This window comes from Oncorhynchus masou, chromosome 27 (genome assembly GCF_036934945.1).
Source record: "Oncorhynchus masou masou isolate Uvic2021 chromosome 27, UVic_Omas_1.1, whole genome shotgun sequence".
Taxonomy (NCBI): domain Eukaryota; kingdom Metazoa; phylum Chordata; class Actinopteri; order Salmoniformes; family Salmonidae; genus Oncorhynchus; species Oncorhynchus masou.
The window spans coordinates 39042621-39065015 of record NC_088238.1 but is presented as its reverse complement, the minus strand read 5'-3'; the positions used below and the strand labels follow the sequence as shown (position 1 = coordinate 39065015).

At 44.2% G+C, this 22395-nt stretch overlaps 1 protein-coding gene across 2 annotated transcripts in view; it reads right to left on the bottom strand.

The window, feature by feature from the left end:
• LOC135516107 (trithorax group protein osa-like) overlaps positions 1 to 22395 on the bottom strand; it is a 110475-nt gene that overhangs the window by 5761 nt on the left and 82319 nt on the right. The window lies entirely within an intron of this gene.

Here is a 22395-nt window from a genome sequence, read left to right as displayed (position 1 = left end):
AGCATTTGCATATAGAATTTCTCTCTTTGTGTGTGTGTATGCGAGTACACGTGTGTACTTGTGTATCAGCAGTAGTCCAATCTATAATGTGTGTAAAATTAACCAGCAGTAATCCTGTCTACCATGGTGTAGTGTGTGTGTGTGCGCACCTGTGTGTGTGTCTACCCCTAGAGGGAGTATCAGGCCTCTCTTGCAGTGGAAATGAATGACATGTCAGCAGCAGTGCTGGTAATAGCTATTGATCCAACCTACATAACCTCTCAGAGAGAGAAAGACAGAGAGAGGGCTAGATAGAGAGAAGAGAGAGAAGGGGCTCGAGAGAGAGAGAGAGAGAGAGAGAGAGAGAGAGAGGGCTAGATAGAGAGAAGAGAGAGATGGGGCTCGAGAGAGAGAGAGAGAGAGAGAGAGAGAGAGAGAGAGAGAGAGAGAGAGAGAGAGAGAGAGAGAGAGAGAGAGAGAGAGAGAGAGAGAGAGAGAGGGGGCTAGATAGAAAGAGAGAGAGAGAAAGGGCTAGATAGAAAGAGAGAGAGATAGAGGGCTAGATAGAGAGAGAGAGAGAGAGGGGGGGCTAGATAGAAAGAGAGAGAGAGAAAGGGCTAGATCGAGAGAGAGATAGAGGGCTAGATAGAGAGAGAGATAGAGAGAGAGAGAGAGAGAGAGGGGGGGCTAGATAGAAAGAGAGAGAGAGAAAGGGCTAGATCGAGAGAGAGAGGGGGGGGGGTGAAGGGAAGTAAGAAAGAGAAAGCGGGTAGAGAGCAAATAGGGGTGTAGAGAGCTGGAGACAGAGAGAGGGAGTGGAGAATAAGAGAAAGATGGATGCAGGTAAGGGGTAGAGAGAGAGAGAGAGAGAGAGAGCGGATATCTGCTTGTAATAATGAAATACCGTATTGTCACTTGGGGTAATATACCCTGATGTGTGAACATACGGAGGCGGGCCAATGCTGGAAAGAAATCAATCAATCATGTTTTGTTCAATATCACCCTAAAACGAGCCAGCCAGTTGAACCTCTATGGGAGGCTCATACACTTCCAACGACAACCAGTAGATGGCAGAGCAACACTCTCTCTCCTCATCAGCTAGTAATCCTCTGATCCATCCAGGAGTGGAATGCAATGCACCATGGGTCGCCAGTGGCAACAGAATCTGTTATCTGGGGTAGCTAGGCTGCTGCTGGTTCAAATGAGAGAATTTCAATGTTGCTTTTAGTCTCTCACTCTCACTCTCTGTCCTTTTCTTCTCTCTATCATACATACCCTCTCTCTCGCTCTGCCTCTCTGCCCCGTTTTCTCTCTCTCTCTCTCTCTCTCTCTCTCTCTCTCTCTCTCTCTCTCGCTATCACTCCAGGCCAGTGTTGTCACCTTCCCTCCCTTTCCGCAGACATTTGGCCAAACCAAACAAAGCTTCACCCTCTCCCTATTCAAACCCATTGTGTGTGTGTGTGTGTGTGTGTGTGTGTGTGTGTGTGTGTGTGTGTGCGTACGTGCGACACTTTCTCTAAAGGCAGTACACAAGGGACAACAGATCCGTGGATGGTCACGCCCAAGCATTTGCCAGAAGCCTATCTAGCTTGTGTTCAACACCAATAGGCGTAGAGGCTATTGTAATATTATCATTACAGGTTATCACCAACGCCCCTGGGCCTCAATTCGACAGTGTCATAGAATTCTTCTGTGTACTTCTGGCTGGATACAAATGAATATATGTTTTAAATGGTGCATGTTTTATATAGTCAAACACCCATTCAGCACTTCAGAAAGAACTGTTTTGAAATGTGTACAGTGTATTTTTTGCTATTGGATTACATGGCCTATCAATATCTGATGTATTGGTGACTGAACAAAATGTTCTCATGGTATTTCACAGGAAAACGTGTCAAAACCCAATAAATCAAAGGTTCTGAACATAAGATCGAAGAACGACAAGTGTTTTCTGTTTAGAGTTGTGTACATAGAGTTCTGAAAATATACCACTTACATCCGAAAAATGTTCCAAAGTGATTAGATTTTTCTTTTTACTGGGCTACTGTACTGTAGCCTACTAGTATTGCAGTGTGTTGTGTGAGTGACATTGAGCCAACATAAACTCTCTCTCTCTCTCCAGACAACATGCCTTGCTACCTTCTCACCACAGGCAGGAGAAACACTGGATAACCCACACACACACCTTTCTCTCTCTCCCCTTCTCGCTCTCTCTCTCTCTCTCACTCCGCTGTCTGCAAGGGAATGTGTGTGTGTGTGTGACGAGCGTCTAGCTCTATACCGTGACAGGCAGTGTTTTAATCCACTTGGCATTCAAATGTGTGTTGAACAGATTAGGATAACATGTACTGTATTATTACAGTGTGGGGCATATCACGCACGCGCACGCGCACACACACACACACACACACACACACACACACACACACACACACACACACACACACACACACACACACACACACACACACACACACACACACACACACACACACACAGTGTGTCTGGGTATAGATGCTGCTGTATGTGTGTGTACGAGCATGGTGTGTGTGGGCTCTAAACAGGAGCAAACAGAGAGATTATGTTGAATATTTATGTTCTTATTGTTTATTCAGCACCCAGTTCATACTGTTCTGTCTCCACTACTCATGTCGTTTTTCACCACAGTACTGAACTCCATAACCGAACAACAAGTATTTCTGCTTTCTGCAGGTTTCCCCTTTCTCATTCAGATGTCACTAATTTTAAAATCAAAGTACAGTAGGCCTAGTCTCTGTATGGAACAGGAATGTATACACACCAACACACCTCCAACTGAGGCAGGGGCTAGAAGAGGACGAGACGTGTGTGTGGCTGAGTGTATGTGTGTGTGTTCATGAGAAGCGTTTGAAATCTGAATCTATTGTGTATAGGATCTGTGTAATTGGTTTGTGTCGTTGTTACAGTCTTGTACCCATTGCTGCAACTCCCGTACAGACGAGAGAGAGGCGGAGGTCGAGAGCCGATCGTCCTCCGATTTTTAAAATGTATTTAAATTAAACCTTTATTTTTAACGAGGCAAACACGACCCCTCCAAGCCGCACTGCTTCTTGACACAATGTCCGCTTAACCCGGAAGCCAGCCGCACCGATGTGCGCGCGCGCGCGCACACACACACACACACACCAGTGTAGTTATCCATATTAGATAAAACGATACTAAATATATTTACGTCACCAAATACCTGATTAAAACACTGTTTTGCAATAGTAGTCTGAACAGCACCCTCTAGGGTAGCACCATGGTGTAGCAGGAGGACAGCTATTTTCCACCCTCATCCAGCTATATTGACTTCAATACAAAACCTAGGAGGCTCGTGCTCCCCACCCATTCCATAGACCTACAGTACATGGTAATTATGACAACTTCCCAAAGGACGTCCTCCAACCAATCAAAGCTTTTGCCGTATGAACTGACATGTTGTTCATCCAATCAAAGGCTCAGAGAATGAACCTAGTACTACCATGTGTGATTTAGAAGCTTGGTGAGTTTGGTGACATATTTGGATAGATTGAGATAGTGAATAGTGATAGTTGAGCATTTTTAGGATATTATTCCATTCAAACTAGTTTCTTTAAACTACAGTAGACGGAGGAGGTAGACTATATATTGTTTTCTTGGTTTTAGAACTTCATTTTTGTGTCAAGTTAGTGCCATTTACTTCAATTTGCCCTGCTAATGTCAGTAGCAGGTAGCTACTTGCCAGCTAGCCAGCTACCAGAGAGCAGTTTTCTCCACCACAATGGCTAGCTAACGCTAACGACTATGTAGGTTATTGTTTGTTGAAGAACCCCTTTTATTGCCCACATCAGATAGGTAAGAAGAAGAAACACAGATACTGCAATTTGACCATGTAAGAGTTAGATTTTAGGGGGCACATTGCTTCGTCCCGCAATGAGCCATTGTCAATGTCCTTGTTGCTGCACTCCTAGGAGCGTGCAGAAGTAATTGCACGTTACGGTGCTTTACTGCCCGAGCATATGGACGTTTCTACTGTCTCCTCTGGGATGTCAAAGCAGAATGACTTGATAGCTTCCATCGCATGATCCATTAAAATAGAGGTTGACGCAGGGCATTTTTTTTTGCATGGCAAATGGAAGAGACCATCAGCTGTCACTAGCGGGTGGTAGTTATCGTTTTGTATGTGGACGATCAGGGCTCTATTCAGGAACGTTTCTTGGGTTACTTTGATGTGTCAAGTGGGCAAGACGAATTCTGAGATGTCGGAGTTTAACTTCAAGGAGAAACTTCTTGCCCAGACCTATGATAGCCTTCCTGTAATGGAATGTTCCCTGATTAAAACATCTTAGGGCTTGGCCTCTTTCTTCTCCACTTCCTGCCTGAATGACGTGCACAAAGTAAACTGCCTGTAGCTCAGGCCCTGAAGCCAGGATATGCATATCATTGGTACCATTGGAACCATTGGTACCACTGAAGTTTGTAGAAATGTTAAAATAATGTAGGAGAATAACACAATAGATATGGTAGAAGACAATCCAAAGAAAAACCAACTGGATTTTATTTTTTGAGAGAGACCATCCTCTTAGAAATAGAGAAAGGTCATATTGAAAATTAGCTCCCTGTATGCAATTCTTATGGCTTCCACAGGGTGTCAGCAGTCAATGTTCAAGGTTTCAGGCTTGTAACCTCAAAAATGAATAAGAAATAACCGTTTTAGTAGAGGGACATAGTCTTGGTAATTCGTGTTTGCGTACGCCATGAAGACATTACGCACCTGCTAAAAATCGGTTTCCTATTGAACATACTTCTTTCCAAAATAAATATTATAGTTTCATTACATTTTAGGGTATTTGAGAACTAAATAGAAATGTATTTTGACTTGTTGAAACAAAGTTTAGGGGTAGATTTTCGGATTCCTTTCTCTATAGTTGAATGAGTGGATTACTCAAATTGGTGGAAGATTTTCAAAAAGTAAGTGAATATTTTATCGTCATATGTGAATGTATGAAACCTGTGCTGGCAGAAAAATATTTTGATATGGGGAGCCGTCCTCAAACAATCGCATGGCATGTTTTCGTTGTAATAGCTACTGTAAATCGGACAATGCAGTTAGATTAACAATAATTTAAGCTTTCAGCCGATATAAGACACTCATCTGTACATAAATGTTTAAAATCTATAATATTTATGGTTATTTATTTGAATTGTGCGCCCTCCAGTGTCCCCGGAAGTTAGCCTTAATTCCGCAAATCGCAGATTTTAGAGTAACAACAAATGTCGGTACATTGAAGTGTCTTATATCGGCTGAAAGCTTAAATTCTTGTTAATATAACTGCACTGTCCAATTTGCAGTAACTATTACTGCGGAAAAATGCCATGCTATTGTTTGAGGTGAGCTCCTAACAACAAAACACTTTTCACCGCGATAGGTTTGATAAATTCACCTCTGAAGGTGAAATGTGTACTGACATTCTGAAATCTTGCTCTGATTTATCATCCAAAGGGTCCCAGAGGTAACATGAAGTGTTGTTTTGTTGGATAAAATCATTTTTCATATCCTAAAAAGGTCCATATAGCATGCACAATCGATTCTGTATTTCCACTAAACTGTAAATCTCACCCTAAACGTTTTTTGAACAAGTCAAATCACGTTCGTATCTATTCCACAGAGATCCTAGAAGGTAACAATACTTCACTATTTCATTAGGGGTGTAGTATATCCTATAGGACACCATATTTGGTCAGAGAGTGACGCCTTCATGGCACGCCGATGACGCGGGCGGCCATCTCTTGAACAAATGTATCCTTGTCAAATAAGCACTAATCGGGGTCAAACAAAGCTAGCTAGATAGCCAAGGAGCTGGGCTTTACGGGAGTATCCAGAAGCCATATATCTTGTACGACAGCATGCCTTTTCATTTTAGACAAAAATTATAAGGATATTCAGTTATGTTGAACTTATAATATGGCTACTAATACTTGGAAAGCTAAATCAAGTCCAAGTATACAGATTTGACTTTGCACATACACTGATGCCATCTTGTGGACACTATCAGAATTTCATCCAGAGTAATGGTTACAACTATGACCCTTCTCTTGCATTTCAAAGATGGTGGCAGAAAAAGACCGGTTGGTTTTTTCTTTTATATATTCTACTACCAGATGTATTGTGTTATATTCTCCTACATTAAATTCACATTTCCACAATCTTCAAAGTGTTTCAAATGGTACCAAGAATATGCATATCCTTGCTTCAGGGCCTGAGCTCAAGGCAGTTAGATTTGGGTATGTCAACCCCTGTTCTGCACTGAAGTCAAGCCTCTGAACACCTCAAATCATGGCTCATACCCCCATTCAATCATGGCTGTGATCCCTCACCAGCACTGTGTAAGTAGCCCTCTCGTTCCCATTCACCATATTATTATACTATAGGTGTATTTATGAAATGTTGTAGGTTAAAATCATCTTTCTTTGACGATTTTTGAAACACGCTTTGTCGTCTCCGTGCCTATACCGCGGGTATCCAATCCTCCTCAGTTTTTCAAGTCACCAGCCTCCTTTGACACACACACACACACACACACACACACACACACACACACACACACACACACACACACACACACACACACACACACACACACACACACACACACACACACACACGCGTGTCTAGCCTTGGACAGCATGTCCACAAACAGGAAGGTCTTCTATAGTAAACCAGGCAGGAAGTGAAATTACCATGGGAAAAATACAACTAGTGATGGGAGGGAGTGCGTGTGTATGTATGTGTGTGTGTGTGTGTGTGTGTGTGTTTGTCTGCACCGTGACTGGGGGGTTAGACAGAGAGAGTGTGTGTGTCTCAAATGGCACATTTGGGCCCTGACGAAAGTAGTGCACTAACTCAGGCACAGGGTGCCATTTGGGAGGTGACCAGACAGTGAATCAGGGAACTAGCTTTGTCATGCAACTCCGCCTGACCTTGCTAGGAGCACATAACAACTAGATCTGGGGCACAGAAGGCACAAACACACAAACACACACACTGGGGTAGACTGCTAATGCTCAACGTGCTATACACACACCACATACTCTGGGTAGAGACACTGACACACACATACACTGCATGGTGTTTTAGGGAGCTGAAATCGACCCAGCTGTCAGAAGGGAACTGAAGCAGACAGAAAGAGTTTGATGGCTGCTAACGCTGTTGAGACTTTTATCTCCACAGTAACACTCTACAGTCTACACCAACACCCTTTAGTTATGTCTACACTACACTACTGCACTTTAGTTAAGTCTACACTACATTCTGCACTTGGAAATATTTCGATTTTAGGGGCTGGTTTCCTGGACACAGGTTAAGACTAGTCCTGGATTAAAAAGTATGCAAGTACACAATACATACCACTGCACTAGAAAGTACACACTATTACACTAGGAACAACCCAGGGAGTGTTTAAGTGTTTGTTTATTTGAATCCCCATTATCTTTTGAAGATGCAGCAGCTACTCTTCCTGGGGTCCACAACAAAACACAAAACATGACAAGTAACAAAACACTGACACACTGTTAGACAAGGACAGTCACACACATTTAAACGACTACGATATACAGTACCAGTCAAAAGTTTGGACACACCTACTCATTCAAGGGTTTCTACATTGTAGAATAATAGTGAAGACATCAAAACTATGAAATAACACATATGGAATCATGTAGTAACCATAAAACTGTTATAAACAAATCAAAATATATTTTAGATGGTAGATTCTTCAAAGTAGCAACCCTTTGCCTTGATGACAGCTTTGCCCACTCTTGAAGATTCTCTCAACCAGCTTCACCTGGAATGCTTTCCCAACAGGCTTGAAGGAGTTCTCACATATGCTGTGCACTTGTTGACTGCTTTTCCTTCACTCTGCGGTCCAACACATCCCAAACCCAAATCTCAATTGGGTTGAGGTTGGGTGATTGTGGAGGCCAGGTCATCTGATGCAGCACTCCATCACTCACCTTATTGGTCAAATAGCCCTTACACAGCCTGGAGGTGTGTTGAATCATTGTCCTGTTGAAAAACAAATGATAGTCCCAGATGGGATGGTGAATCGCTGCAGAATGCTGTTGTAGCCATGCTGGTTAAGTGTGCCTTGAATTCTAAATAAATCACTGATCGTGTCACCAGCAAAGCACCATCACACCTCCTCCTCCATGCTTCACGGTGGGAAGCACACAATGTGGAGATCATCCATTCAACTACTCTGCGTCTCACAAAGACACGGCGGTTGGAACCAAAAATCTCAAATTTGGACTCAAAATCAGACCCAAGGACAGATTTCCACCTTCTAATGTCCATTGCTCATGTTTCTTGGCCCAAGCAAGTCTCTTCTTATTATTGTTGTCCCTTAGTAGTGGTTTCTTTGAAACAATTTGACCACGAAGGCCTGATTCACGCAGATTCCTCTGAACAGTTGATGTTGAGATGTGTTTGTTACTTGAACTACGTGAAGCATTTATTTGGGATGCAATTTGGTGGTAACTCTAATGTACTTATCCTCTGCAGCAGAGGTACCTCTGGGTCTTCCATTCCTGTGGCGGTCCTCATGAGAGCCAGTTTCATCATAGCGCTTGATGGTTTTTGCGACTGCACTTGAAGAAACTATCAAAGTTCTTGCAATTTTCCAGAATGACTGACCTTCATGTCCTACCATGTTGTTGTCATGTTGTGTTGCTACCATGCTGTGTTGTCATGTGTTGCTGCCTTGCTATGTTGTTGTCTTAGGATCTTTGTTTATGTGTTGTCTCTCTTGTCATGATGTGTGTTTTGTCCTATATTTATATGTTTTTTTTATTTTATTTTTAATCCCAGCCCTAGTCCCCGCAGGAGGTCTTTTTGCCTTTTGGTAGGCCGTCATTGTAAATAAGAATTTGTTCTAAACTGACTTGCCTAGTTAAATAAAGGTGAAATAAATAAATAAAATATTTGAGTTAGTTCTAGCCATAATATGGTCTCGGTCTTTTACCAAATAGGGCTATCTTCTGTATACCACCCATACTTTGTCACAAAACAACTGATTGGCTCAAATGAATTAAGAAGGAAAGAAATTCCACTAATTGACTTTTAACTTTGAAGGATCTCAAATATAAAATATATTTTGATTTATTTCTTATGATTCCCCTATTATTATACTACCTTGAGCCCCTGATACTACAAACAATAAAACAAAAACAACCAACCCAATATTATCATAGCCCTCTCCTTACCCCCTCTCTCAACCAGTCCAATATTATCATAGCCCTCTCCTTACCCCCTCTCTCAACCAGTCCAATATTATCATAGCCCTCTCCTTACCCCCTCTCTCAACCCCAATATTATCATCTCTCAACCAGTCCAATATTATCATAGCCCTCTCCTTACCCCTCTCTCAACCAGTCCAATATTATCATAGCCCTCTCCTTACCCCCTCTCTCAACCAGTCCAATATTATCATAGCCCTCTCCTTAGTCCAATATTATCCCCTCTCTCAACCAGTCCAATATTATCATAGTCCTCTCCTTACCCCCTCTCTCAACCAGTCCAATATTATCATAGTCCTCTCCTTACCCCCTCTCTCAACCAGTCCAATATTATCATAGTCCTCTCAACCAGTCCTCACCCCTCTCTCAACCAGTCCAATATTATCATAGCCCTCTCCTTACCCCCTCTCTCAACCAGTCCCATAGCCCTCTCCTTACCCCCTCTCAACCAGTCCAATATTATCATAGCCCTCTCCTTACCCCCTCTCTCAACCAGTCCAATATTATCATAGCCCTCTCCTCACCCCTCTCTCAACCAGTCCAATATTATCATATTATCATCAACCAGCCCAATATTATCATAGCCCTCTCCTTACCCCCTCTCTCAACCAGTCCAATATTATCATAGCCCTCTCCTTACCCCCTCTCTCAACCAGTCCAATATTATCATAGCCCTCTCCTTACCCCCTCTCTCAACCAGTCCAATATTATCATAGCCCTCTCCTTACCCCCTCTCTCAACCAGTCCAATATTATCCTAGCCCTCTCCTTACCCCCTCTCTCAACCAGTCCAATATTATCATAGCCCTCTCCTTACCCCCTCCTCAACCAGTCCAATATTATCCTACCCCCTCTCTCAACCAGTCCAATATTATCATAGCCCTCTCCTTACCCCCTCTCTCAACCAGTCCAATATTATCCTAGCCCTCTCCTTACCCCCTCTCTCAACCAGTCCAATATTATCATAGCTGTTTGCTTCAACCAGTATTATTGGAGATCAACCAGTCCAATATTATCATAGGTCCTCAACCAGTCCAATAAAACTGTGTGTCAACCAGTCCAATATTATCATAGCCCTCTCCTTACCCCCTCTCTCAACCAGTCCAATATTATCATAGCCCTCTCCTTACCCCCTCTCTCAACCAGTCCAATATTATCATAGCCCTCTCCTTACCCCCCTCTCAACCAGTCCAATATTATCATAGCCCCTGCTCTCAACCAGTCAATATTATTATAGCCCTCTCCTTACCCCCTCTCAACCAGTCCATTAAAAATTATCATAGCCATCTCCTTACCCCCCCTCAACCAGTCCAATATTATCATAGTTGGTGATGTTAGTTCTCAACCAGTCCAATATTATCATAGGCTCTCAACCTCCTCTGTTCTCAACCAGTCCAATATTATCATAGCCCTCTCCTTACCACTCTCTCAACCAGTGATTATTACCCCTCTCTCAACCAGTCCAATATTATCTGCGCCTTACCCCCTCTCTCAACCAGTCCAATGTTAACCCTTCCAGATGTTCAACCAGTCCAATACTGCTGTTTGCTTGAGTAATTGGAGATGGAAGGGAGTTCTATGCGATCATGGTCCTGCACAAAACTGTGTGTTGCCGTGAATTCGTTTTGGACTTGGGGACTGTGAAGAGACCCTTGGTGGCCTGTCTTGTGGGGTATGTACGTGTGCCTGCGCTGAATGTCATTTCATTATGCAGACAATCTGGAGTACTATTCCTCATTAAAAACTTGAAGAGAAGAAGTAAATACTGCATCTCGTCAACCCTCAACCAGGAAGGACTGGCATGTTGGTGATGTTAGTTGTGTATGTGCAGTTAAGGGCAAGGCGTGCTGCTCTGTTTTGAGCCAGATGCAGATGTTCTCGGTCACAGCGAGCACTGCGATGCAGTGAATTAGACCACTGCGCCACCCGGGAGGCCCGTACCGGATGTTAACCCTTCCAGATGTTCAAGTGTACAGTAGTGTGCACAATACAGGTATGTGGAATATAGTATTTTCATCTTGTGTTGGAGGCTAAGGAAGTGTATACTTTGCAATTTAGTAGTAGAGGCAGATGTGACATGGCTGTAAATGTGTGCATCTTTAAATCAGATAATGAAATGACAGTGAATCAAACAATGGTTCCTCGTAGCTAATGCTAACGGTAGCTCCAGCGCTACAGGGAGCTGCCTGCCTGATGTTTGTCCAGCAAAGGGGCTTGATGTGGAGCAGTGGGATGTAACATGGTATGGTGAGTGTGTGTCTTTGTGTGTGTGAGACACGCAGGACTGGGGAATATAGTGTGTGTGCGAGCACGCGGGCGCGTGTGTGGTGTTTTTCATCAGCAGTCTGCCCCAGAGTGTGTATGTCTGTGTGTACTTGCCTGCTTTATGTGTGTGCATGGTTGTGCACGTGTCTGATTGGAGCATGTGTGTGTGTGTGTGTGTGTGTGTGTGTGTGTGTGAGGGGGATGTTAATGAATGTGACGCCTGACCTACTTCCACACAGCAGACATGACAGGAACTACCACCTCCCGATCCCTCTCTCTCTCTTTTTCTTTCCAGTTATTTTCCCTCTCTCTGTATATGTCTCTGTGTGTATATGTCTGTATATATGTGTGTGTGTGTGTGTGTTTGCCTTCCTGCTTGTGTGTGAGGTTGGGTAGATTGGCAGAATGGTTAACTGTTACTGGGTAGACTGGCACAGTGTGTGTGTATATGCTGGCACAGAGTGTGTGTGACTGGGAGACACAGAGGAACTGGCAGGATCGTTACGACCGTGGAATACTGTACCAGCAGTTACAGACTAGCATAAGGTAACATGGGTAAACACAGACATGCCCCCACACACACACACACACACACACACACACACACACACACACACACACACACACACACACACACACACACACACACACACACACACACACACACACACACACACACCAATGAGTTGGCCAGACGCCCTGGCACTGGACTGGCATAAGGGCTGGCAGGGAGAGGGAGAGAAGCGAGAGAGAAGGGAGAAAGAGAGAGATGGGGAGCGGGAGAAAAGGAGGGGGGAAAGCCAGTCAGGCTTGGTTGGAGAAAGGGAACGGGGGAACTTCAAATTAGACAGATTTGGGTAACTCTCCCTCTCCTCTTCTTTGAAAACGAGGGAGAGAAAAAAAAGAGTGAGGGAGAGGAATAGGCCTCCCTCTCTTCTCTCCTTCTTCTCCTCTCTCTCCAGCTCCGGTGCTTTGAAGCAGTAAACTATCCTGGGACTGTTTGAAACACCGCCGCTCTCTGACACACACACACACACACACACACACACACACACACACACACACACACACACACACACACACACACACACACACACACACACACACACACACACACACACACACACACACACACACACACACACACACACACACTGTTCCTGGCAGTCTCTACTCCTCTCCCCTCCTACTTCCTTTCGTTCTGTGTTTGCTACCAAATGCAGACGAATAAACACACTCACAGAGAAATATATATGCAGGACATACTCTTTAAACACACAGAGACACTCTGTTCCACCTCTCTCTCATCTATCTCTTTCCAATGACTCTCCCTCCCTCCCTTCTTTCCCTTTCTGCCCCTGACTCTTTCTCCCTGGATACAAATGACAGACACACACACACACACACACGCACACACACACACGCACACACGCACACACAGGGGCAAGGGTTAATGTGTTTGAAGTAGCCCCCCCCCGAAAGATAGACATCTCCTACCATCTGTGATTCCCACCCCACCCCTTCCATCCCTCTCTCTCCTTCCTCAGGGCAAGGTCTGCTCTGACAAAGACAGCAAGTCCTGAACTAACACACACACACACACACACACACACGCTTACGCAAACACACACACTTTATATTTTAGTCAACTAGCAGATGCTGTTATCCAGAGCGACTTACAGGAGTGCCTTGCTCAAAGACACAACGGCAGAATGTTCACCCATTCTGCTCGGTGATTCAAACCAGAGACCTTTTGGTTTCTTGCCGAAATGCTTTTAATTAAACATTAAGCAAAACATTAACGCACACGTGTATGTCTATACCGTAAGCATAGTCTGCGTACACTGTGCACCCCTACACACACACACAATTTCTGCAAAGCAAGGCATGGAGATAGTACGTGGAGTTGTTTGGTCTTTTCTACCTGACTGAAAGAAATAGAGGCAGAAAAATACAAACAACTACACACAGTTATTTCAACTAGTGTCACGTTGGGCGGAAGGTAGCCAAGCGGTTAAAGCGTTGGGCCGAGAACCGAAAGGTTGCTGGTTTGAATACCTGAGCCGACAAGGTGAAAATCTGTTGAGCAAGGAACTTAGCCCTGATGTGCTCCAGGGGCACCGTACTACTATGGCTGACCCTGTAAAACAACACATTTCACTGCACCTATCAGGTGTATGTGACAATAAAACATTACTATTATACATTAACATAACACAAAGCAGAGAGAGAGAGAGAGAGAGAGAGAGAGAGAGAGAGAGAGAGAGAGAGAGAGAGAGAGAGAGAGAGAGAGAGAGAGAGAGAGAGAGAGAGGAGAAGGCTGTTTGTTTTTTTTCTGTCCTTTTTCGCCACCTCTCTCTTTCATAGTGAGATAGTGAACAGCTGCTGTTTCAAAGAGAAGAAATCTCTTCCTTTGTTGTTTAGAACGAGAGCGGGAGAGAGAGTGGAGAGAGAGGGAGAGAGAGAGAGAGAGAGAGAGAGAGAGAGAGAGAGAGGGAGAGCGGGAGAGAAAGAGAGAAAACGACGAGGGAAAGGAAATAAATCCACATGAAATCTGATGCAATTATACTGTACTATTCACAAAACACCAAAAGGCAGAGATTGTCTGCTCTGCAACGACACACTCGACGCAAACACACACACAAAGACACTAAGGTTTGACTAGGACAGTGTAGCGCTGTGTGTATGTCGCCCTGCTCTGTGGGTATATTTGTGTGTGTTATGTGTGTGTTATGTGTGTGTGTTTATGTGTGTGTTATGTGTGTGTTATGTGTGTGTTTATGTATGCGTATGTCGCCCTGCTCTGTGGGTATGTTTGTGTGTGTTATGTGTGTGTTATGTGTGTGTTATGTGTGTGTAGGCACTCAGTCCCTGTTGTTCCAGTGTGAAGCTATTAGAGGAAGGGCTAAAAACAATTAATTATTCATTCTCAATTTAGACAACAGTCATTACAGAAAGAGAAAGTGTGAACAGTGTATGTGTGTGTGTGTGTGTAGTGTTTCTGTGTGTATGTGTGTGTGTGTATGTGTGTGTGTGAACAGCAGTGATCGGCCTGTCCCTGTTGTCTGCGGCTCACAAGAGCCTTTCCCCCAGTCATTATAGACCTCTACATTATTTATACACCTCCCTTTATCCTCTCCTCTCTCTCTGTCCCCTCTTTCTCCACCCCTCTCGCTCTCTGTCATCTCACCCCATACCCAATCATTCTCTACACCCCCCCCCCCCGTTCTCTCCAGCGACCATTCTTTCACAAACTCACCTCTCTTCTCCATTTTTCCATTGCTCTTCCGGCCTCCTCCTTTCTTTCTCTCTCTCGTTCTCCTCTCGGTCCCTCCATCTCCCCACCTTGTCTGTTTCGCTCTCTCTCTCTCTCTCTCTCTCTCTCTCTCTCCCCCTCTCTCCCTCTCTCCCTCTCTCCCTCTCTGATCTGGAGAGCTTCCAGGCAGCCTGCTGTCAGAGGGAATCAGCCTGATGCTCCAACTGTAGTACACACACACATGCACGCACGCACAAGGCTGGCTCTTACAGAACATAACGCTATTACTGCTCTTTCAGAGATTGCTAAACTGTGTCAACTCAAGCTGCTATTTCAAGTCTATGAGCCCAGGAGTTCCAGTGTGTGTGTGTGTGTACCTGCGAAACTGCCCTCTCCCCCCTCCCTTCCTTCATTCCCTCCCTCTCTCTCTCTCTGCCATCTTCCTACCCTCTCCTTCCCGGCTCTCTCTCTCCCTGCCATCTTCCTCTCTCTCTGCCATCTTCCTAACCCTCTCCTTCCCCTCTCTCTCTCCCTCCCTGCCATCTTCCTCCCCTCTCCTTCCCCACTCTCTCTCTCCCTCCCTCTCTCTCTGCCATCTTCCTCCCCTCTCTCTCTCTCCCTCCATCCCTGCCTCCCTCTCCTTACCATCTCTCTCCCCTCTCTCCTCCCTCCTCTGCCATCTTCCTCCCCTCTCCTTCCCCCTCTCTCCCTCCCTGCCTCCCTCCCTGCCATCTTCCTCCCCTCTCCTTCCCCTCTCTCTCTCCCTCCCTGCCTCCCTCTCTCTGCCATCTTCCTCCCCTCTCCTTCCCCCTCTCTCTCCCTCCCTGCCATCTTCCTCCCCTCTCCTTCCCCTCTCTCTCTCTCCCTCCCTGCCTCCCTCTCATCTTCCTCCCCTCTCCTTCCCCTCTCACTCTCTCTCCCTCTCTCTGCCATCTTCCTCCCCCCTCTCTCTCCCTCTCTCTTCATGGTAATCCTAGTTGAATTAGGTTAATGTCAACCATGCCAAAGAACAAACAATATGTTTATGTTCTGGCTTCTAATTATGTAATGTTGTTTACAGCCAGACACTGGCTGCTCATATGGATGCACACACACACACACACACACACACACACACACACACACGCACACACACACACACACACACACACACACACACACACACACACACACACACACACACACACACACACACACACACACACAAAGACACAGACACACACACAGTGGTTATTAAATTGAGGTGGATTATGGGGGAATAGACGGTGAAAGCGGGACAGGGTGCGATTAAATTGACACATGGTAGACACACACACACACACACACACACACACACACACACACACACACACACACACACACACACACACACACACACACACACACACACACACACACACAAGTATTACTGGACAGAAATCACTTTACATAACTTGATCTATCAGACAGTAAACAATGACAGGCTTTAAAACAGCAGAAGATGGACAGGACAACCTTCTTCAACTTCAATGGATCAAGCCAGAAGTTCAGACTAGGGGTTTTCAAACTTTTTAATGTCAAGAACCCCTAAATATTATGAGCCCCTGGGCGAGGATACCCCTAAAAAAAATTTTTAAAATATTTTTGTGAGCAGCCAAGTAAGTTCCTGAGAGCCACATGCAGCTCACAAGCCGCACAGTGATGACCGATGATGCTCCTGTTCTCCACTTTGCCATGCGGCTGAGAGAAAAAGTAGCAGTTTTCAAGCAAACATCCCGCTATTCTACACATCTTGCCATGGTTTATGCTGTGGTCATGTGCTATCTGAGCAGAGCCGGGCTCTAGCCTTTCGGGGCCTAAGTTTGGGTTGTGGGGGCCTCCGCACCTGGCGCCGGGGAAAAATATAAATAATGAGGTTGGGGGGGCCCCCCCCCTGGAGGTCGGGCACCAGGGCTCGTGCCCCGCGTGCCCCTCAGTAATACGGCTCTGACTACCACTGGTGTATAAAGGGCGAGGCCAATGCAAAGGCTAGTTGCATACTGATGCAAATATATGATTGACATTGGGGGTGGATGGGAACGACAGGAAGATGTGACCAAACTGGGGATAATAAAACCAATATTTATTGTTGTGAAAAATAAGTGGGTATCTGCAGACCCCAGTTTGAAAACCCTCTGGGTTAAAACAAGCTAAATCTATTATCTTAGTATAAATTAATAAAGCTGCCATCCTGAACCTCCCTTTACAATTATAGTCTAACATTAAGTATAATGGTTCAGGCTAGAGTCTAATGTTCTCTCTCTCTCTCTCTCTCTCTCTCTCTCTCTCTCTCTCTCTCTCTCCCTCCCTCCCTCCCTCCCTCCCTCCCTCCCTCCCTCCCTCCCTCCCTCCCTCCCTCCCTCCCTCCCTCCCTCCCTCCCTCCCTCCCTCCCCCTCCCTCCCTCCCTCCCTCCCTCCCTCCCTCCCTCCCTCAGTAACCACTCCGTCTGGTTCGGAACCCTCAGACAGACGTTTGGTTGACCAATCAATTAGAAGCTGACACACCCACCTTGCATCACATCTAGCCAATAGCATAGCCCGGCTGCCACCCCCACGCCCAATAGCGTAAGCCGGAATTGGCTTCCAAACTCGACCACATTGTTATGACTGGGGCTCGACAGACACACTGTTATTTAAACGTCCTAGCCTCAATATCTTGTTTTGTTCTCCTCTCCTCTTCCTTTGACTACTCTTCTATTCTATTTATTTTTCAATCGTTTTCTCTTGATTATCTACTGCTCTTCTCGGCTTATTTTGACAACTCTTCAGTTCTCTCTCCTCTCCTTTCCCTGTGTGTGTGTGTGTGTGTGTGGTACTAATCGGTAACTGCCTGCTACGGTGTAAGGGAGCATCAGTACACAGCACCCTTTGACAGACTGATCAATATCTAGCCCTTTGCTTAACAGAACACTTCCCCCCCCTCCACACACACACACACACACACACACACACACACACACACACACACACACACACACACACACACACACACACACACACACACACACACACACACACACACACACACACACACACACACGGCCTGGGATGGTGGATAGAAAACTCGCTGTATGACCCCCCCACCCCCCCTCTCTCCATATATCTATCTTTCTCTCTCTCCCTCTCCCTCCGTCTGTCAGTCCCTCCATCCCTCTCTCTCTCCTTCTCTCTCTTTCTCCCTCCATCCATCTCTCTCTTGTTCCCTCCATCTCAGCAGGGTGCCATAGTAACGCTAGAGGCAGGAGAGAAAAGACAACAACAAACCACAGCCTGTCAGAATGAAAGGATGGCGGGAGAGACAGAGAGAGGGCGAGGAGAAATGAAGGAGACAGGGAAGACAATTGTGGGAGAGCTGAGAGGAGAGAGCGATGGAAGGTGAGGGAAGGGAGGGTAGTGGCAGAGGGAGGGGAGGAGGGAAAAAAGGGAAGGAGAGATGGAGGAGTATGATGGAAAGGAATATAAAAAACAGGAATATAAAAACTAACCCACATAGTGATAATAAACCACTCTGGGTCAGGTCCTGATTCAGCACCAACAGCAACACTGTTGTGTGTGTGTGTGTGTGTGATATAGAGCGAGAGAGAGAAAGAGTGTCCTTGGTGTGTGTGAGCAACAAGATCTCATAGTTTCCCTTTGAAATTCAACGTATTATGGATGAATGTCTATTTTTGGTGTGGTTACAGTGTTTAAACCGTAAAACAACTCTAAAGGTTAACAGTTTAGGCATTTATTCCGAATGTTTAAGAGAGTGCTATGGTTTGGGGAACGCTTAAAACAAAACAATATCGCTATTACCATCAGGTATCATCAGTATTCTCATGACTTGCTAGATAGAGCATTGTGAACTGCCTTGAAGTGGTTTGAGCAGCACGCTTCGGCAATGAGCATGACGAGGTCGCGCCCGACGCCGGGCACTAGTTTTTATTTTGTTTTGTGAGCGCCAAGGAAGGCGTGTATCGACGTTCTCAGGGCCATTCAAACGTCAGAAATCTATTTCTAGTGATCAGGACGGTGTGAGAATCAGATCACAATTCTCTACCATGCAGGGAGAGTACTTGATGAACCTTAAAGGAAACAAGGCATAAATTGTTTCAGCATTTTGTTTTCAACCTTCCCCAAACAATAGCGCTAACCTTAACCACTCAGAATGAATACCTAACCTTAACCACTCAGAATGAATACATAAACTTAACCACTCAGAATGAATACCTAACCTTAACCACTCAGAATGAATACCTAACCTTAACCACTCAGAATGAATACCTAACCTTAACCACTCAGAATGAATACCTAACCTTAACCACTCAGAATGAATACCTAACCTTAACCACTCAGAATGAATACCTAAACTTAACCACTCAGAATGAATACCTAACCTTAACCACTCAGAATGAATACCTAACCTTAACCACTCAGAATGAATACCTAAACTTAACCACTCAGAATGAATACCTAAACTTAACCACTCAGAATGAATACCTAAACTTAACTACTCAGAATGAATAAATAAACTTAACCACTCAGAATGAATACCTAACCTTAACCACTCAGAATGAATACCTAACCTTAACCCTTTGAGTTGTTTCTGTTTTAACCCTGTAACCATGCGGGAATTAATGTTTAAAAATGAGTTCATTCATAATATGTCGAATTTTGAAGGGAATCTATGAGATTTTGTTGGTGAGAACATCCATTACATCAGGCTGCGGTGCCACTGTGACTCTCTATTTACTCCGCGCCGAGGCTCTTGCCTGACCGCGCGCACATGCACACACACACACACACACACACACACACACACACACACACACACACACACACACACACACACACACACACACACACACACACACACACACACACACACACACACACACACACAATAGTGTTTACGACTGCTATTGTTAGTGCTTGTTGAGACTAAACTCTCTCTTCATGAATAGTTTAATACTGAAGAGCTGATTATAAACTGTTTATAAATATTAGGCCCTAATCTAGAGTGTTGACAACACTAAGTACTCTCAACTACTACTGTATGACAATGATTATGAATATGACTACTACTACTACTACTACTACTACTACTGCTGTATGACAATGATTATGAATATGACTACTACTACTACTACTACTACTACTACTACTACTACTACTATTGTATGACAATGATTATGAATATACTACTACTACTACTACTACTACTACTGTATGACAATGATTATGAATATGACTACTACTACTACTACTACTACTACTACTACTACTACTACTATTGTATGACAATGATTATGAATATGACTACTACTACTACTACTACTACTACTGTATGACAATGATTATGAATATGACTACTACTACTACTACTACTACTACTACTACTACTACTACTACTATTGTATGACAATGATTATGAATATGACTACTACTACTACTACTACTTCTACTGTATGACAATGATTATGAATATTACTACTACTGCTACTACTACTACTGTATGACAATGATTATGAATATGACTACTACTACTACTACTACTATTGTATGACAATGATTATGCATATTACTACTACTACTACTACTACTACTACTACTACTACTGTATGACAATGATTATGAATATTGCTACTACTACTACTACTACTACTACTGTATGACAATGATTATGCATATTACTACTGCTACTACTACTACTACTACTACTACTACTACTACTACTACTGTATGACAATGATTATGAATATGACTACTACTACTCCTACTACTACTACTCCTACTACTACTACTACTGTATGACAATGATTATGAATATGACTACTACTACTACTACTGTATGACAATGATTATGAATATGACTATTACTACTACTACTACTACTACTACTACTACTACTGTACGACAATGATTATGAATATGACTACTACTACTACTACTACTACTGTATGACAATGATTATGAATATGACTATTACTACTACTACTACTACTACTACTGTACAACAATGATTATGCATATTACTATTACTCCTACTACTACTACTACTGTATGACAATGATTATGAATATGACTACTACTACTACTACTACTACTGCATGACAAAGATTATGCATATGACTACTACTACTACTACTACTACTACTGCATGACAATGAATATGACGACTGCTGCTGCTACTGCTACTACTGCTACTACTACTACTACTACTACTACTACTACTGCTACTACTGCATGACAATGAATATGACGACTGCTGCTGCTACTGCTACTACTGCTACTACTACTACTACTACTACTGCTACTACTACTACTACTGCTACTACTGCATGACAATGAATATGACGACTGCTGCTGCTACTGCTACTACTACTACTGCATGACAATGAATATGACGACTGCTGTTGCTGCTACTACTACAACTACTACCAGGAAGAATTTCCAAAATCCTGGAAATGTATATATAATATCGTCCTTGCATCTCAAAAATCATTGTAATGTGGTACCGCTTAACCTAAATCTAAGCGGAAATGATTCCAATAGAAAATCGAAAAATCAACCAGAGAGGACCCTTAGATCATGGGAAAAGGCAGCACTTGACTGTTGCACTTGAATCATTCCCATGGCGAATGGCTTGGTCCGATACGTTATGAAACCACAGACTATTGCGGAGACGTGGATATTTACTGGCTGCATTGATATTGTGAAAACAATGTGTGAGGAGGCAGATGCACAGAAACTCACATCAATACCTTTGTCAGCTAGCAATCGGTAGGAAACTGACTTGAACAACTCAAAAACTCCCCAGCTTGCTTTCTCCAAAAGGATGTTAGCTGTGAGGGCCGAGATGCCCGTGCATTGACTTTAGTTCGCTATGCATGTCGGGAGATGCTATTCACGAGGACATATTTTTCCGTCTCACGATTCCCGAGCATGAAGCGGCATAGGGGATGTTCAGTGTGCAGCGTGGCTATATTGACGGAAACCAGATTCCATATGGATAATCGAATGGTGGAATTTTACACAGAAGGGGCTCTATCTATGGCGGGACGGCCTCTGCACTCTAGTTATGAATGTGTCTCCCTCTGCCATATGGACGCATTGCATAATACACAGAGAGTAACTGGTGCCAAAAGAGCTAATCACAGAACTCGGAGATACATCTGCTTGTCGAAGATCTCATTCCAAAATCATGGGCATTAATATGGAGGTTATCCCCCCTTTGATGCTATAACAGCCTCTACTCTTCTGGGAAGACTTTCCACTAGATGTTGGAACATTGCTGCGGGGACTTGCTTCCATTCAGATTCAAGAGCATTAGTGAGGTCGGGCACTGATGTTGGGCGATTGGGCCTTGCTCGCAGTCAGCGTTCCAATCCATCCCAAAGGTGTTTGATGGAGTTGAGTTCAAGGCTCTGTGAAGGCCAGTCAAGTTCTTCCACACCGATCTTGACAAACCATTAATGTATGGACCTCGCTTTGTGCATTGTCATGCTGAACCAGGAAGGGCCTTCCCCAAACTGTTGCAACAAATTTGGATGCACAGAATCGTCTAGAGTGTCATTGTACGCTGTAGCGTTAAAATTTCCCTTC